Source organism: Salmo salar, chromosome ssa20 (assembly GCF_905237065.1).
Source record: "Salmo salar chromosome ssa20, Ssal_v3.1, whole genome shotgun sequence".
In the NCBI taxonomy this organism is placed as follows: Eukaryota; Metazoa; Chordata; class Actinopteri; order Salmoniformes; family Salmonidae; genus Salmo; species Salmo salar.
In genome coordinates this window covers 16045626-16062693 of record NC_059461.1, presented here as the reverse complement: position 1 = coordinate 16062693, position 17068 = coordinate 16045626, and the positions used below count along the sequence as shown (strand labels likewise).

Sequence of the window (17068 nt, the reverse complement as noted above, 5' to 3'; positions counted from 1 at the left end):
CCAGTGCCTGCAGTGAGCACTCGGCCATTAGTGCGTCTCCCCAGTCCGGTGAGACTGATTCCTGCTCCTCGCACTCTCCCTTCAGTGCGCCTCCATAGCCCAGTACGTCCTGTGCCTGCTCCTCGCACTCTCCCTCCAGTGCGCCACCATAGCCCAGTACGTCCTGTGCCTGCTCCCTGCACTCGCCCTGAGGTGCGTGTTACTAGTCTGGCGCCTCCTATGTCAGCTCCACGCATCAGGCCTCCAGTGCGCCTGCCCAGTCCGGGGTGTCCTGTTCCTGCTCCCCGCACTCGCCCTGAGGTGCGTGTTACTAGTCTGGCGCCTCCTATGCCAGTCCCACGCATCAGGCCTCCAGCGACGCTCCTCAGCCCGGAGCCTCCAGCGACGCTCCTCAGCCCGGAGCCTTCAGCGGCGGTCTGCTGCCCAGAGCCTTCAGCGGCGGCCTTTAGCCCAGAGTCTTCAGTGGTGGTTGGCGGTCCGTGATCTGGTTCCTCCAGATACACAGAAGCGGGGGGATCAGCGGGCAGTGGGGGTACTGCCCGGAACCAGAGCCGACACCATAGACATTACTCTCCCACCCTACCCTCCCTTTGTGTTTTGTTGTTTTTTTGTTTGCATTCGGAGTCTGCACCTTTTGGGGGGTGGGGGGGGGTACTGTCACGTCCTGACTCTAGTAAGATGTCATTTTCTATAGTAGGGCAGGGCGTGACAGGGGGTGTTTTTGGTTGTTCTATGTTTTCTATTTCTATGTTGGGATTGTTTGGGGTTGATCTCTAATTGGAGACGGCTGATCCTCATTGCCTCTGATTAGAGATCATATTTAAGTAGGGGTTTTTCTCTTCCTGTTTTGTGGGTGATTATATTTTGTGAGTGTTTGTTCCTCCTGCGTCATGGTTTGTTTTGTCAGTAAGTTTATCTTTGTTATTGCATTAAGTTTCACTAACTAATAAATATGTGGAACGAAACCGACGCTGCATTTTGGTCCGCTCATTCAGAAAGGCGTGACAATTATATTATTTGTGCCCTGGTCCTATAAGAGCTCTTTGTCACTTACCACGAGCCGGGTTGTGACAAACTCACACTCATTCTTATATTTAATAAATGTATCGTATAGTGTGTGGCAGGCTTACAATGATGGCAGTAAACAACATTTGAGAGTGCGCTGACCCTGGTGCTAGAGGGGGTACGCAGCTGGAGGTTGACTGTTTGAAGGGGTACGGGACTATAAAAAGTTAGGGGACCACTGATAGACAATAATACTGGAAATACTCCACAATGTCAAAGTGAAAAGAATTCAATTTTCTTTACAAATACATAAAAATGCAATAAATATAATATAGTTGTTGCATATTCACTCCCTTTGTTTAGGCAAGGATAAATTAGTTAAGCAATACAATGTGGCTTAACAAATCATGTAAATTAGTTACATGGACTCACTATGTGTGAAATGTGGGTTGACATGTTTCCTATGTACATACAACATCTGTAAGGTCCCTCAGTCAAGTGTTGAATTACAAGCACAGATTCAACTACAAAGACCAGGGAGCTTTTCGAACGCCTTATAAAAAAAGGGCAGTGATTGGTAGATGGATATCAATAACAAATCAGACGTTAAATATCTCTTTAAGCATTGTCAAGTTTATAATTATGCTGTGTATGATGTATTAAACCATCCAGACACATCAAAGATACAGTTGTCCTTCTGAACTGAGCTTCAATGGCTGTGATGGGAGAAAACTAAGGATGGATCAACATTGTAGTGACTTCACACTAATGACATAAATATGTGAAAAGAATAACAATATACAGAATATTCCTAAACGGATACTGTTTGCAACAAGGCACTAAAGTAATACTGGAACAACAAAAAAACACTGCAAAATAATACACTTTTTGGCCTATATCCAAAGCCTTATGTTTGGGGCAAATCCAACACAACACATCACTGAGTAACTGCCTCCTTATTTGCAAGCATGGTGGTGGCTGCATCATGGTATGGGTATGCTTGATATCGGAAAAAACTGGACAGTTTTTCCGGATAAAAATCCTACAGGAAACCTGCTTCAGTCTGCTTTACACCAAACACGAGGAGAGGAATTCACCTTTCAGCAGGACAATAACCTAAAACACTGGAGTTGCTTACCAAGAAGACAGTGAATGTTCCTGAGTGGCCAAGTTACAGTTTTGACTTAAATCTGCTTGGAAATGTATGACAAAACTTGAAAATTGCTGTCTAGCCATGATTCCCAACACCTTGACCGATCTTGAAGAATTTTGAAAACAATAATGGGCAAATATTGCACAATCCAGATGTGCAAAGCTCTTAGAGACTTAGTCAAGGAGACTCACAGCTATAATCACTGCCAAAGGGGTTTCTAACATATATTGATTCAAGGGGGGGTGAATACTTATCTAATCAAGGTTTAATGTTCATTATTCTTTCAAACATTTTTTAAATTGTTTTTCCACTTCGACATTAAAGTATTTTATGTTGATCATTGGCAACAAATGAAAATGTAATCAATTTTAATCACACTGTAACACAATAAAATGTGAAGAAATCCAAGGTGGTGGATACTCATGACATGTCACGTGATTACACAGCACATATCCAGGAAAATACAACATTTAATGCAATTTAGATCCTCAATCCCACTACAATGTTCAGTCACACAAATAGAAACAGACACACATGGGTAAACATACGTAGTAGCAACAACGCGCATGCCCGCACACACACACACACACACACACACACACACACACAACATTACATTACCAGAGAGAGAAGGCGTGGCCCCGACTCTGATACAGTCCAGAGCCATCTGGGTAATCTCACATTCCCTCAGTGTCTCTTGTAGCAACAGCACATTAGATGCATACTCATCGGAAGAGTCCAACCTGTGGTATAGAACATTATTCACAAAATAACAAGAGGGGTGATCATTTTGTTTGGCCATTATCAAAAGGGCACTATGTAAAATAGGGTCTCTATGGTCTCTTCAGTGCTTCCATACAAAAGGCAGCTGGTTCGAAACTCACCCGAACCCTTAGCCCAATCCTAAACCTAACCAATCCCATACATTTTCTACATTTAACTCCTTACCCTAACCCTGGCTTCATGTACTTATCTGGTTCAACTCTAACCCCTAGCTTCATGTCCATATGCTGGTTCAACTCTAACCCTAGCCTCAACACTAACCCTAACCCCCAACCCTACCTTCGTGTCCATATATTTGGTTAAACCCTAATCCTTGCCTCAACCCTTTCCCTAACCAATTAGGATTACTTGCCTAAACACAATCACATTTGTATCTGCCCTCGAGGCAGAGATGCCCTCAGACCAAGATTCAATAAGTAAAATTCCACCTAAAGCTGAAGGATGGGACCCTCCAGTTATATGGCAGAAAAGGAAGCTACAGTAAGTCAAATAAATGTTCAATGGGAAGGAAAATGGCTTTGTAGTTTGTATACTGACCATTCTGGGGCAGAGTTGACCTCCTCTTTGATGTTGTTATCATCTGCGGTGATCTGTGACATATGGTCAAGTTTTTCTCTTGCTTGGGCCAAGGCCACACGGTTCTCCTCGAACATGTGGTCAACAAGGAGTCTCGCCTCGCTCACTTCGTTACAGATATCATGGGCCTAAGACAAATTATTTCAATAATGTGGCTCTTTTACTGTTTTAACGGTGTGCTTCACTGATCATTAGACTCATAGCTGTGAAATAATAGAACAATTTCAGTTAGGCAGGGCTGGCCCTGGGCATAAGCACATGTTTTACTCAGTTGAGAGTGAGAATAGTAGAATACAAGAAGTGCAATTTCGAAATGTGGTTGTGCATCAGCAGTTTTCTTATGTCAGCCACTGACAGTTACTCAATTAGTCCAGATTGGTAAATTAGTCTACCAGCTATCTAAACTTGTATTAATCATGGCCAAATTACCAACCTGGTACAAAAATATTCTCTCTGCCCCATGGCAAAATGTGTAGAATTGCAGAAAACTTGCTTTTAAAACTGCAGCATTTTCTCTAAGCCCCATGGCAAAATGTGTTGAATTGCAGGAAATTTAAATTTTAAAACGTAAAAATGTTCTCTCTGACACTAAAATGTTTTGCCCGCGAGGTGGGGGGGCCACATAACCAAATTTCGCTTAGGGCTCCAAAAAGGCATGGGCCGGCCCTGCAGTGAAGCATCGTTTAGGTGTCTCAGCATTTAGTTCCAGTGTTCCAATGTGTTTCAACGAGCCACTTAAACACCTCACCTTCTCAACGACAATGCGGAGCAGGACAGCACAGGGGGGCTGTACCACCGGGATAGGTGGGATGGGTGTCTGCTCTGCCTCCAGGAGCTCAGTAATCTCTCTTTCCCTTTTATACAGACTCTCCTTCAACTCCTCCAGGCGAGCTTGGGCCCCCTCCAGTGGCAGCTCTGTGTCACTGCACCCCTATGGACAGCAAAGCCTGCTCAGTGCTCACTGTACACGGAACAATGTTTATGGCTGAAATTGCCATTAATTACAGATCGAGGATCAGATTACTCTAACCCCCAATCCTTACCTTAGCAATTAAGGCAATGAAAGCAGTCTGACCCAGTCTCAGTGATTTGGGCAAAAACATACATACACCCACTTCAGTTTGCTGGACAGGACCGTTGTCTTTCTCTAATATGTCACCAGCATCAGTAGGAGGGGCTTCCTGTTGTCCCTTCTCCTGTGGGGAGGTCCTGAGCATCTCCTGGACTTTCCCCACCTCCTGCCTGGCCATCTGCAGCTCCTGTAGTGCTATTCACCATTGTACACCATTTATAACAGTCAGAAACACACACATGTACACAAACATAAGCACACCGACTCACTGGATGCCTGGTGGCTGTGGAGGAGGTCTAGTCTGCTGGAGAAAAGCTCCATCATTTTATTCTGTTGGGAAGAAGAACCATGTTGAGGTTATCTAAGCAGAGACAAGTATCATCAGTTTGAGCTTCACTATCATTTCGAGAGAAAAAAAAATCCCTGCCCTGTCATGTTGTTTCATGCCACAAAAGTAATGTGTCTTCGCTATGCAACTCAATGTCAGTTCAGAATGTCAGTGTACAATAAGTAGCATAGCCAGTGCTGCTGGAGCAGAGCCTCTGTTTCCGCTGTGGCCATAAGAGGGTGACCATGGCTTGGAAATGGTCAAGCTCTCACAAGTCCCTTTCAGTGGTGAGAGCTGGGACAGGGCACACTACGAGACTCACAAACAAAGCAGAGAATCAGAACCTCTTTAGGCTCTGTATGGTCAGACCTTCTCTCTCTGCCACTGCAGGGCCTCCTCTCTACTCCTCCTCCTCTCGGCGATCTGCTCTCCCTGCAGCCTCTCATTCTGCCGGCTCACACTCTGAATGGAAGAGGACAAACATATGAGATAGAAATTGCGACCCCGATGGACATTGTGATTTGAACTCATTGACATTGTGATTTGAACTTATGTCAAATGAATACATGGGATGGATAGTGAGACAACTGAGATGAGGAAACCTCTGAATTGAAAGTAGGGTGGACTATGATGTGTAAGTTGGTACTGCTCTACGATCACCTTTCTGTACTGTACGAGAATCATGTCATAACGTTTACATTTCCTCCATATTGGATAAGGAAATGTATCTGACCCACTGTACTTATGAATTTGAACTATTGCCCTCTTCGGGGCATCGGTACAGAGTACTTCTTGGGCACAAGGTTCATGTAACCCCAAGGCCAAAACTGGAGTGAACGCTAAGTTGGGTTAACCTTTTGCTGCTCTCTTGATATTTACTTTACTTGTATTTTGCATAACAACTCTGCCTAGTTGCACTACCTTATCGTATTTGCAACATGAACAGGCTGTGCATTTAATTTCAGCTCTTCCCACAATTTGTATTCTGTACAAGCTTCCTTCTTTTCACTTTGTCAATTAGGTTAGTATTGTGGAGTAACTACAACGTTGTTGATCCATTGTCAGACACAGGTGTCACGTCCTGACCAGTAAAGGGGTTATTTGTTATTGTAGTTTAGTCAGGACGTGGCAGGGGGTGTTTGTTTTATGTGTTTCGGGGTTTTTGGTTAATGTTCTATGTTAGTTATTTCTATGTTCGTTCTAGTCTTTCTATTTCTATGTTTAGTTTATTGGGTTGACCTTCAATTGGAGGCAGCTGTTCCTTGTTGCCTCTAATTGAAGGTCCTATTTAGTAGGGGTGTTTTTCTATGGGTTTTTGTGGGTAGTTGTTCCATGTGTAGCTGTGATCCTCACAGGACTGTTTTTTCGTCGTTGTTTTTGATTAAGTGTTTGTTTTGGTTTTCTTCGTAATAAAGAAGATGAGTATTCACATTCCCGCTGCATTTTGGTCCCATCTTTACGACGAACGTGACAGGACTACCCACCACCAACGGACCAAGCAGCGGAGGAAGGAGCAGCAGAGGAGCTCTTTGGATTCATGGACATGGGAGGAGATATTGGACGGAAAGGGATCCTACACATGGGAGGAGATCCAGGCTGGAAGGGATCGCCTCCCATGGGAACAGATGGAGGAAGCCAGGAGAGCGGAGGCAGCAGGAGATTGGAGAGAACGCTATGCTGGGACACGGCTGGCAAGGAAACCCAAGAGGCACCCCCGATAAAAAACATTTTTGGGGGCACACGGCTAGGTCAGGCAATAGACCTAAGCCAACTCCCCGTGCTTATTATGGGGAGCAGCGGATCATGAGAGCGCCGGTCTATGCGGAAGTGCGCACAATCTCGCCCATACGCACACACAGTCCGGTGCGAGCGATTCCAGCCCCTAGCAAGTGCCGTGCTAGAGTGGGCATCCAGCCAGGTAGGAGTATGCCTGCGCAGTACATCTGGCCACCAGTACGTCTCCTAGGCCCAGGCTACCCTGCGCCTGCTCTACGCACGGCAGCCATCAGGCCTCTGCACAGCCCAGTTCGCACTGTGCCAGCACTCCGCTCGTGCAGGGCTACTGTTACCACTCAGCCAGGACGGGTTGTGCAGGCTGTGCGCTCCAGACCTCCAGTGCTTGTTCATGGCCCGGTGTATTCAGTTCCTGCTCCTCGCACTAGCCCTGAGGTGTGTGTCTCTAGTCTGGCACCTCCAAAGCCAGCACCACGCACCAGGCCTCCAGTGCGTCAGCCCAGTCCAGTACGTCCTGTTCCTCGCACTAGCCTTGAGGTGCGTGTCTCCAGTCTGGTACCTCCAGTACCAGCCCCACGCACTAGGCCTCCAGTGCGTCAGCCCAGTCCAGTTCGTCCTGCTCCTGCTCCTCGCACTGGCCTTGAGGTGCGTGTTATCAGTCTGGCGCCTCCAAAGCCAGTCCCACGCACTAGGCCTGTAGTGCGCCTGTCCAGTCCAGAGCTTCCGGCAACAGTTCCCCGTCCAGAGCTTCCGGCGACAGTTGCCCGTCCAGAGCTTCCGGCGACAGTTGCCCGTCCAGTGCTTCCGGCGACGTCCTACAGTCCGGAGTCTGCAAAGACGGCCCACAGTCCGGAGCCTGCAGAGACAGCCCACAGTCCGGAGCCTGCAGAGCCAGAGTCGCCCTCCAGTCCGGAGCCTGCAGAGCCAGAGTCGCCCTCCAGTCCGGAGCCTGCAGAGCCAGAGTCGCCCTCCAGTCCGGAGCCTGCAGAGCCAGAGTCGCCCTCCAGTCCGGAGCCTGCAGAGCCAGAGTCGCCCTCCAGTCCGGAGCCTGCGCAGCCAGAGTCGCCCTCCAGTCCGGAACCGGCGCAGCCAGAGTCGCCCTCCAGTCCGGAACCGGCGCAGCCAGAGTCGCCCTCCAGTCCGGAACCGGCGCAGCCAGAGTCGCCCTCCAGTCCGGAACCGGCGCAGCCAGAGTCGCCCTCCAGTCCGGAACCGGCGCAGCCAGAGTCGCCCTCCAGTCCGGAACCGGCACAGCCAGAGTCGCCCTCCAGTCCGGAACCGGCGCAGCCAGAGTCGCCCTCCAGTCCGAGTCATCCACGGCACAGCCAGAGTCGCCTCCAGTCGGAACCGGCGCACCAAGTCGCTCAGCCCGAGGTCTCCATCGACGCGCATCAGCCCGAGGTCCCCAGCGACGCGCATCAGCCCGAGGTCTCCAGCGACGCGCATCAGCCCGAGGTCCCCAGCGACGCACCTCAGCCCGAGGTCTCCAGCGACGCGCCTTAGCCCTGAGCCTTCAGCGGGGGTGGACAGGTTAGGTTGGGGACTAAGGCCGGAGCCTGAGCCACCTCCATAGTAGGAGGATTGGGGAGGGGGGGTGTAGCACAAGTACCGTCGGTGACGGTGGCCACCCTCCCTTCCCTCCCTTTAGTTTGGGATTAATTTTGTTTTGGGGTTTATTTTTGTGTTTTTTTGTTTGAGGTGCCTCCGGGGTCTGCACCTTTGGGGGGGGGGGGTACTGTCACGTCCTGACCAGTAAAGGGGTTATTTGTTATTGTAGTTTGGTCAGGACGTGGCAGGGGGTGTTTGTTTTATGTGTTTCGGGGTTTTTGGTTAATGTTCTATGTTAGTTATTTCTATGTTCGTTCTAGTCTTTCTATTTCTATGTTTAGTTTATAGGGTTGACCTTCAATTGGAGGCAGCTGTTCCTCGTTGCCTCTAATTGAAGGTCCTATTTAGTAGGGGTGTTTTTCTATGGGTTTTTGTGGGTAGTTGTTCCATGTGTAGCTGTGTGCCTCACAGGACTGTTTTTTCGTCGTTGTTTTTGATTAAGTGTTTGTTTTGGTTTTCTTCGTAATAAAGAAGATGAGTATTCACATTCCCGCTGCGACTTGGTCCCATCTTTACGACGAACGCGAGCACAGGACAATAACCTTAAACATAAGGCCAAATCTACAGTACACTGGAGTTGCTTACCAAGAAGACAGTGAATGTTCCTGGGTGGCCGAGTTACAGTTTTGACTTAAATCGACTTGAAAATCTATGCCAATACTTGAAAATGGTTGTCAAGCAATGATCCAGAACCAATTTAACAGAGCTTGAAGAATTTTCAAAATAATAACTGGGCAAATATTGTACAATCTAGGTGTGTAAAGCTCTTAGAGACTTACCCAGAAAGACTCACAGCTGTAATCACTTGACAAAGGTGATTCTAACATCTATTGACTCAGGGGTGTGAATACTTTTGTAAATTTCATATTTTTGTATTTCATTTTCAATAAATGTGAAAAAAAACACTGTCATTATGGGGTATTTTGTAGAGAGAGACTGAGAAGTCAAGGGGTATGTATAATTTCTGAAGGCACTGTATGTTGGTTTAAGTTTAAAGTTTTGGTAACACATTAACTGACACCCAGCGTCATAACACGTTATGACACAGTCATAACCATGCAATACATATGTCATAACAGCTGACATAACTTGTCATAACCTGTCATAATATATGACCCATATATTTACACCTGTTGTGACGTACAGTATATTGCGTTATTTTATGGCTGGTTATGACACCTACATAAGAGTGTCAAAACCAACATTTATTCAAATATTTCCCTGCCAAGAAGTTTCCGGTAATTTTAAAGTTTGTTTCTTAAGTCCTTTGTTGTTGTTGTAATGAATTCTGTTTACAGTCGTGTTTTTTTCATCATATTTTAAATAACTTGCAGAAAATACACTTTATGACACTGTCATGAAGCATTATGACCATCATAATCATATAAGCCAGATAGGTCTATCACGTACATGCCCTTATGTCAGTCATTGCCCTTGTCCTGCATTCGTCCCAGTCATTAGCAACAGAGCATTGGTGAATGTGCATGACTGACATCAGTTTGTGCACAATTACAATGATAATTTAAGATAGTCAATTTGGGAAAATGTTATATAACATAAAGATACTGTTAACAAGTAGGCTATGGTGTAATGGAATGTTTTGCCTTGTTTTGTGGGTTTTGACACTCTTATGTCATAACCAGCCATAAAATAACTCTTATGTAGGTGTCATAACCAGCTATTAAATAATACAATATATCATAACAGGTCTAAATATTTGTGTCATGACACTGTTATGACTATATTATGTCAGGCTACGATAAGTTATGTCAGCTGTTATGACAAATTATGACAAAGTTATCATTTTTTAGCTAAAACTATACTAAATATATCCACGTCATCCAAACAATTTATTAAAATACATTGTTTTGCAATGAAGGTCTACAGTAGCCTCAACAGCACTCTGTAGGGTAGCACCATGGTGTAGCCAGAGGACAGCTAGCTTCCGTCCTCCTCTGGGTATATTGAATTCAATACAAAACCTAGGAGGCTCATGGTTCACACCGCCTTCCACAGACTTCCACAGTAATTATTGACAACGTCCGGAGGATGTCCTCCAACCTATCAGAGCTCTTGCAGCATGAACTGACATGTTGTCCACCCAATCAAAGGATCAGATAATGCATCTAGTACTGAGAGCATAAGCTACAGCTAGCTAGCACCGAAGTGCATACAATGGGGTGAGTAGTTGACTCAAAGAGAGAGAAATGCAATAACAGTTTTTAACAAATTAATTTCTTTCAAAATGAAGGAGCAGCGAGAGAGAGAGAGAGCGATTGTAATTTTATTTAACTTCAGTTTCACTTACTTAGCGAGCAAATTCAGTTAGCTAGTTTAGCCTACTCAAATACCCTGCTCAAACAGAGAGATATTATGTTAGCTAGTTGGCTATACTATCCAACACAACACTGGAACTCTTCCAAGTGAAGGTAAGCTTTCGGTTTTACTAATTTATTGCCACCGGGGCCCGCCAATGTAAGTGCTAAACTGCTTACTGACTGTACATTGTAATGTTACTGCATGATTGTAGCAGGTTTACTAACGCGTTAGTTTTATTAGCTATGTTGACTATGATGTTACTTTAGCTAATATGGTGACAACGATGTAGGCCGTGTGTAGCGGTTATGATATGGTTTGGCTTGGAAAGTTTTTGTTGCCTGGTGACATACAGCTGACGTGTTGTGCATTGAAGTCCACAAGCAAAGGGAAAAGGTAAGAGGAGATGCGAGAAAGAATACAACGTGGCTGCTATGAAAGTGACCTGTGTTATCGCGTGATCTGGGACGTATTAATTCCATCGGTTCTGTTGAAAAACGTTTCGTAAACAAACAGAATGAAACGGGGTTAAACATCCCTGCATTTGTCAAAATAGAAACTCGTTTGGAACTGTTGGACTAATGATTACACCCTAGATCAGCTAGATTCAGGCAAGAGTGTGCAAGGCAGTATTGAATGTGTTACTGTCTGTCCATGTGTCACTTTCTGTCACCTAAAATGTTTCTCGACCTGTGTGCATCTACGTTGTAAACTTTCATTTATATGCTAGGCTGTAGCAACCTCATGATGGGTATAGGGAAATTTTGAGTATCATGTACATTACCGGTCAAAAGTTTTAGAACACCTACTCATTCAAGGATTTTTTCTACATTGTAGAATGATAGTGAAGACGTCACAACTATGAAATAACACATATGGAATCATGTAGTAACTAAAAAAGTATTAAACAAATCAAAATATATTTTATATTTGAGATTCTTCAAATAGCCACCTTTTGTCTTGATGACAGCTTTGCACACGCTTGGCATTCTCTCAACCAGCTTCACCTGGAATGCTTTTCCAACAATCTTGAATGAGTTCCCACATATGCTGAGCACTTGCTGGCCGCTTTTCCTTCCCTCTGTGGTCCGACTCATCCCAAACCATCTCAATTTGGTGTGGGATTGTGGAGGCCAGGCCAACTGATGCAGCATTCCATCACTCTTCTTCTTGGTAAAATAGCCCTTACACAGCCTGGAGGTGTTTTGGGTCATTGCCCTGTTGAAAAACAAATGATAGTCCCACTAAGCCCAAACCAGATGGGAGGGCGTATCGCTGTGGTAGCCATGCTGATTAAGTGTGCATTGAATTCTAAATAAATCACAGACAGTGCCACCAGCAAAGCACCTGTCCTTTAGTAGTGGTTTCTTTTTAGCAAAAATCGACCATGAAGGCCTGATTCACACAGTCTCCTAAGAACAGTTGATGTTGAGATGTGTCTGTTACTTGAACTCTGTGAAGCATTTATTTGGGCTGCAATTTCTGATGCTGGTAACTCTAATGAACTTATCCTCTGCAGCAGAGGTAACTCTGGGTCTTCCATTCCTGTGGCGGTCCTCATGAGAGCCAGTTTCATCATAGCACTTGATGGTTTTTGCGACTGTACTTGAAGAAACCTTCAAAGTTCTTGACATTTTCCTTATTGACTGACCTTCATGTCTTAAAGTAATGATGGACTGTCGTTTCTCTTTGCTTATTTGAGCTGTTCTTGCCATAATATGGACTTTGTCTTTTACCAAGTAAGGCTATCCTCTGTATACCTCCCTTCCTTGTCACAACATAACTGATTGGCTCAAACACATTAAGAAGAAAATAAATTCCACAAATTAACTTTTAAGAAGGCACACCTGTTACTTGAAATGCATTCCAGGTGACTACCTCATGAAACTGGTTGAGAGAATGCCAAGAGAGTGCAAAGCTGTCATCAAGGCAAAGGGTGGCTATTTGAAGAATCTCAAATATAAAATATATTTTGATTTGTCTAACACTTTTTTGGTTACGACATGATTCCATGTGTGTTATTTCATAGTTTTGTTGTCTTCGCTATTATTCTACAATGTAGAAAATAGTAAAAATAAAGAAAAACCCTTGAATGAGTAGGCATTCTAAAACCTTTGACCAGTAGCGTAGTAGCCTAAACCTATCGCAGTTACATTGAACTGGGTGAATGGAATGTGAATGACAGTCATCCAATATGCTGTGATAGAAATAAGGCCATGCTCATGAAAAAAAAAATATATTCCTCCCTCACTGACCGCCACTTAGTGTTACCCAAGTGGTAATATCACATTCACAAGTACGGTGAAATGCCTTTCGTGCAAGCTCTAAACCCAACAATGCAGCAAACAATATCAATGTAGTACTAAAAATATCATAAGGTAGAACAAAAACAGAAGAGAAATAAAAATAAGAAATAAGAAGAACAACAGAAGGTAAGCTATATACAGGGTCAGTTCCAATACCATGTTAACAATGTGCAGGGATACTGTGATTGAGGTAGATACTGTATGTATAGGGGCTTCAGGAAATATGATAAACAGTAGCAGCAGCGTATATGATGATTGTATGTGAGTTTGTGTGCATGTATGTAGAGTCAGTGTAAATGTGTGCACATTATGTGTGTGTGCAAATTAAGTGAATGTGTGTGTGTGTGTTGGAATGTTGGCGTGTCGGTGTGAGTGTGTAGAGTCCTGTGAGGGTGCATAGAGACTACAAATAAAAAATGTAATAAAAGGGTCAACGCAGATAGTCCATGTAGCCATTTTGTTAGCTGTTTAGCAGTCTTATGGCTTGGGAATAGAATCTGTTCAGGAGCCTGTTGGTGTCAGACTTGATACACCGGTACCGCTTGCCATGCGGAAGCAGAGAGAAAATTCTATGGCTTGGGTGACTGGAGTCTTTAATGATTTTCTGGGCCTTCCTTTTACACCACCTGATATAGAGGTCCTGTATGGCAGGGAGTTCGGCCCCAGTGATGTACTGGGCTGTTGCGCCTTCTTCACAACTGTGCGTGTGTGTGTGGACCATTTCAAGTCCTTAGTGATTTGGACACCAAGCAATTTGAAGCTCTCCTTGGTCTTACTGACGTTGAGGGAGAGGTTGTTGTCCCGGCACCACACTGCCAGGTCACTGACCTCCTCCCTGTAGACTGTCTTATCGTCACTGGTGATCAGGCCTACCACAGTCATGTCGTCAGCAAACTTGATGATGGTGTTGGAGTCGTGCGGGGCCACGAAGTCGTGGATGAACAGGGAGTACAGGAGGGGACTAAGAACACACCCCTCTGAGGCCCCCGTGTTGAGTGTCAGAGTGGCAGAGGTGATGTTGCCTACCCTCACCACCTGGGGTCGGCCCATCAGGAAGTCCAGGATCGAGTTGCAGAGGGAAGTGTTCAGTCCCAGGGTCCAAAACTTGGTGAAAACCTTGGAGGGAACAAAGATATTGAACGCTAAGCTGTAGTCAATGAACAGCATTCTCACATAGATACTCTTCTTATCTAGGTGGGTGAGGCCAGAGTGGAGTGCAATTGAGATTACGTCGTCTATGGATCTGTTGGGGAAGTATGGAAATTGGAGTGGGTCTGGTGTAGGGTGTCTGAGAAGATGGAGTTAAAATGTGCCATAACCAGCCTTTCAAACCACTTCATAATTACAGAAGTGAGTGCTCCAGGGCGGTAGTGATTGTGGCATGAAGCCTTACAGTTCTTTGGAACAGGAATGATGGTGGTCAGCTTGAGACATGGGGATTACAGACTGGGACAAGGAGAGGTTGAAAATGACCATGAATTTGCCTGCCAGCTGTTCTGCGCATGGTCTGAGAACGAGCACTGGAATAACGTCCGGCCCCGTGGCCTTGAGAGTGTTGATCTGATTAAAGACCTTACTCGCGTCGGCACGAGATCACCCAGTCCTCTGGGTCAGTGGGGGCCCTCGCGGTGTTCGAAGTTTGCATATAATGCATTGAGTTGGTCTGGTAGAGAGGCATCGTTGGGCAGATCACGGCCGGGTCTTTCTTTGTAACGCTTAATGGACAATAGCCCCTGCCACATGTGGCAGGCATCAGAGCCTGTGTAATATGATTCCACCTTATTCCTATATTGTCTTTTTGCGGGACTTCTTGTACTTGTTCCTGTCCTCGGCCGCAGCCTAAGGGTTACCTGTGGTAGCCCTGTCCTTTAGCTCAGCGCCAACTTCGGTGTTAATCCAGGGCTTTTGATTGGAGAAGAAGTGAACCTTCACCATGGGGAAAACGTCGCCGATGCATTTCATAAGGAAGCCGGTGACGGAGGTGGTTAGCTCGTTGATGTTATCGGCGGAGTGTCGAAACATATTACAATCATCGCTAGCAAGGCAACAAGGAAAGCAGCCTCTGGGTGCAAGTTTGTTTATAACCTCGTACAGTTCGTTAAGTGCCAGCTTCTTATTTTCCTTGTCCTGAGTTGGAATGTATACAACAGTCACGATAACAGCTGAAAACTTTCTCGGGAGGTAGAAGGGTCAGCATTTGACCATTAGGTATTCCAAGAAGGGCGAGACATCCACTACGCTAGAGTCAACACACCATTTCTTGTTGATGAAGAGGCAAACCCGATTTCGATCTTAATGTATCGTACTGTATGGTTTCATGTTTTGTATGTTGTTTTGTATGTTTTTTTATTGTTATGCTACACTCAAAAAGCCCTCTGGGGACAATAAAGGTCTACTGAACTAAATAGAATATACCATAGTGACAAAGTTGTTCCCCGATGAGGGGTGGTGATGGTTGGTCGGTAAGAGGGAACTCACTGTGATTCTCTCCTCCCAGTGTGTGTTCTTCTTTTCTACCTTCTCTTGGTAAAGGTCTAAGATTCTCTTCAGTGCATTCAGCTTGTTCTGGTAGTGAGATCGGATCTTCTGTATTGTCCTCTCCTACTAGCACAGATAAGTGTTGATATCAACTTGTAGTGACACCCGATCAATACACACACGCGCACACACACAGAGATCACCTGGTTCTCTCGTGATGCGATCTGAAAGTTTTCCTCTAGCTCTTGCACCATCTCCAGATGTCTACTTTTCATAGTCTGCATGTCCTCAGCTATCTGTTGCCACAAGAAATGATGCACTGGCGTCTTAATATTGACACAATAAATTCACAGTGACTACTTAAGATCATCAGTCAGTCAGCTGATAACATGCCATGACAGAGGTTGATGACTCATATACTATACACACACAGAATGCACAGCAGCGTGATAGCCTAACAATTAAATAGAGATATAGACTGAAAAATCAAAGGCGTCTGGTCATCTGATCCTGCATAAACACACACGCACAGGCATGCGCACACGCACACGCACGCACACGCACACACACCCACACACACAATAAAGCCTATTCTAGGCAGAAGGAGCGGCAGACATGTGAGTAAAGAGGAAAACACAACATTATCTCTAACAATGAGCTCACTGTGTGCTTCTTTTCACAACGATCAACATCGGGTTTGTCCCTTAGTCACATGTCTGACTATCTTAATAACCCATTCCTTCGCTGTACATTTCATAATGAGTAGTGCTCTTCATACTATACTATGTGACTTCCCAGAAATTATAAACTTACAGTCACTTCAGAAAGTATTCATACCCCTTGACTTATTCCATGTTTTGCTGTTTTACAGATTGAATTCAAAAGGGATTAATTATAGTTTTTTTCTCACCCATCTGCACACAATACCCCATAATGAAAAAATGTTTTATACATTTTTGCAAATGTATTGAAAATGAAATACAGAAATATCTAATTTACATAAGTATTCACACTCCTGAGCCAATACATGTTAGAATCACCTTTGGCAGTGATTACAGCTGTGATTCTTTCTGGGTTAGTCTCTAAGAATTTTGCTCACATCGATTGTAGAATATTTGCACATTATTCTTTAAAACAATATTCAAGCTATGTCAGCTTGGTTGTTGATCATTGCTAGCCAGCCATTTTCAAGTCTTGCCATAGATTTTCACGTAGATTTATGTAAAAACTGTAACTAGGCCACTCAGGAACATTCAATGTCGTCTTGGTAAGCACATCCAGTGTATATTTGGCCTTATGTTTCAGGTTATTGTCCTGCTGAGTGTCTGTTGGAAAGAAGACTGAACCAGGTTTTCCTCCAGGAATTTTCCTTTCTTTTTATTAAAAACCTCTTTAGTCCTTACCAATGACAAGCATACCCATAACATGATGCAGCCACCTCCATATTTGAAAATATGAAGGATGGTACTCAGTGATGTGTTGTGTTGGATTTGAGACAAGCTTAACGCTTTGTATTCAGGACATAATGCTAATTTCTTTGCCACATTCTTTGCAGTTTAACTGTAGTGCCTTGTTGCAAATATATACACTGCTCAAAAAAATAAAGGGAACACTTAAACAACACATCCTAGATCTGAATGAAAGAAATAATCTTATTAAATACTTTTGTCTTTACATAGTTGAATGTGCTGACAACAAAATCACACAAA

At 44.6% G+C, this 17068-nt stretch overlaps 1 long non-coding RNA gene across 1 annotated transcript; it reads right to left on the bottom strand.

Moving 5' to 3' along the window:
* Window positions 1-2509: 2509 nt before the first annotated feature.
* On the bottom strand, window positions 2510-15652 carry LOC123729130 (uncharacterized). The gene is made up of 2 exons (XR_006760864.1): window positions 15360-15652; window positions 2510-5379 (listed from the first exon to the last, which is right to left on the bottom strand). It is a non-coding gene; the product is annotated as an uncharacterized lncRNA (long non-coding RNA).
* Between the last annotated feature and the right edge of the window lie 1416 nt (window positions 15653-17068).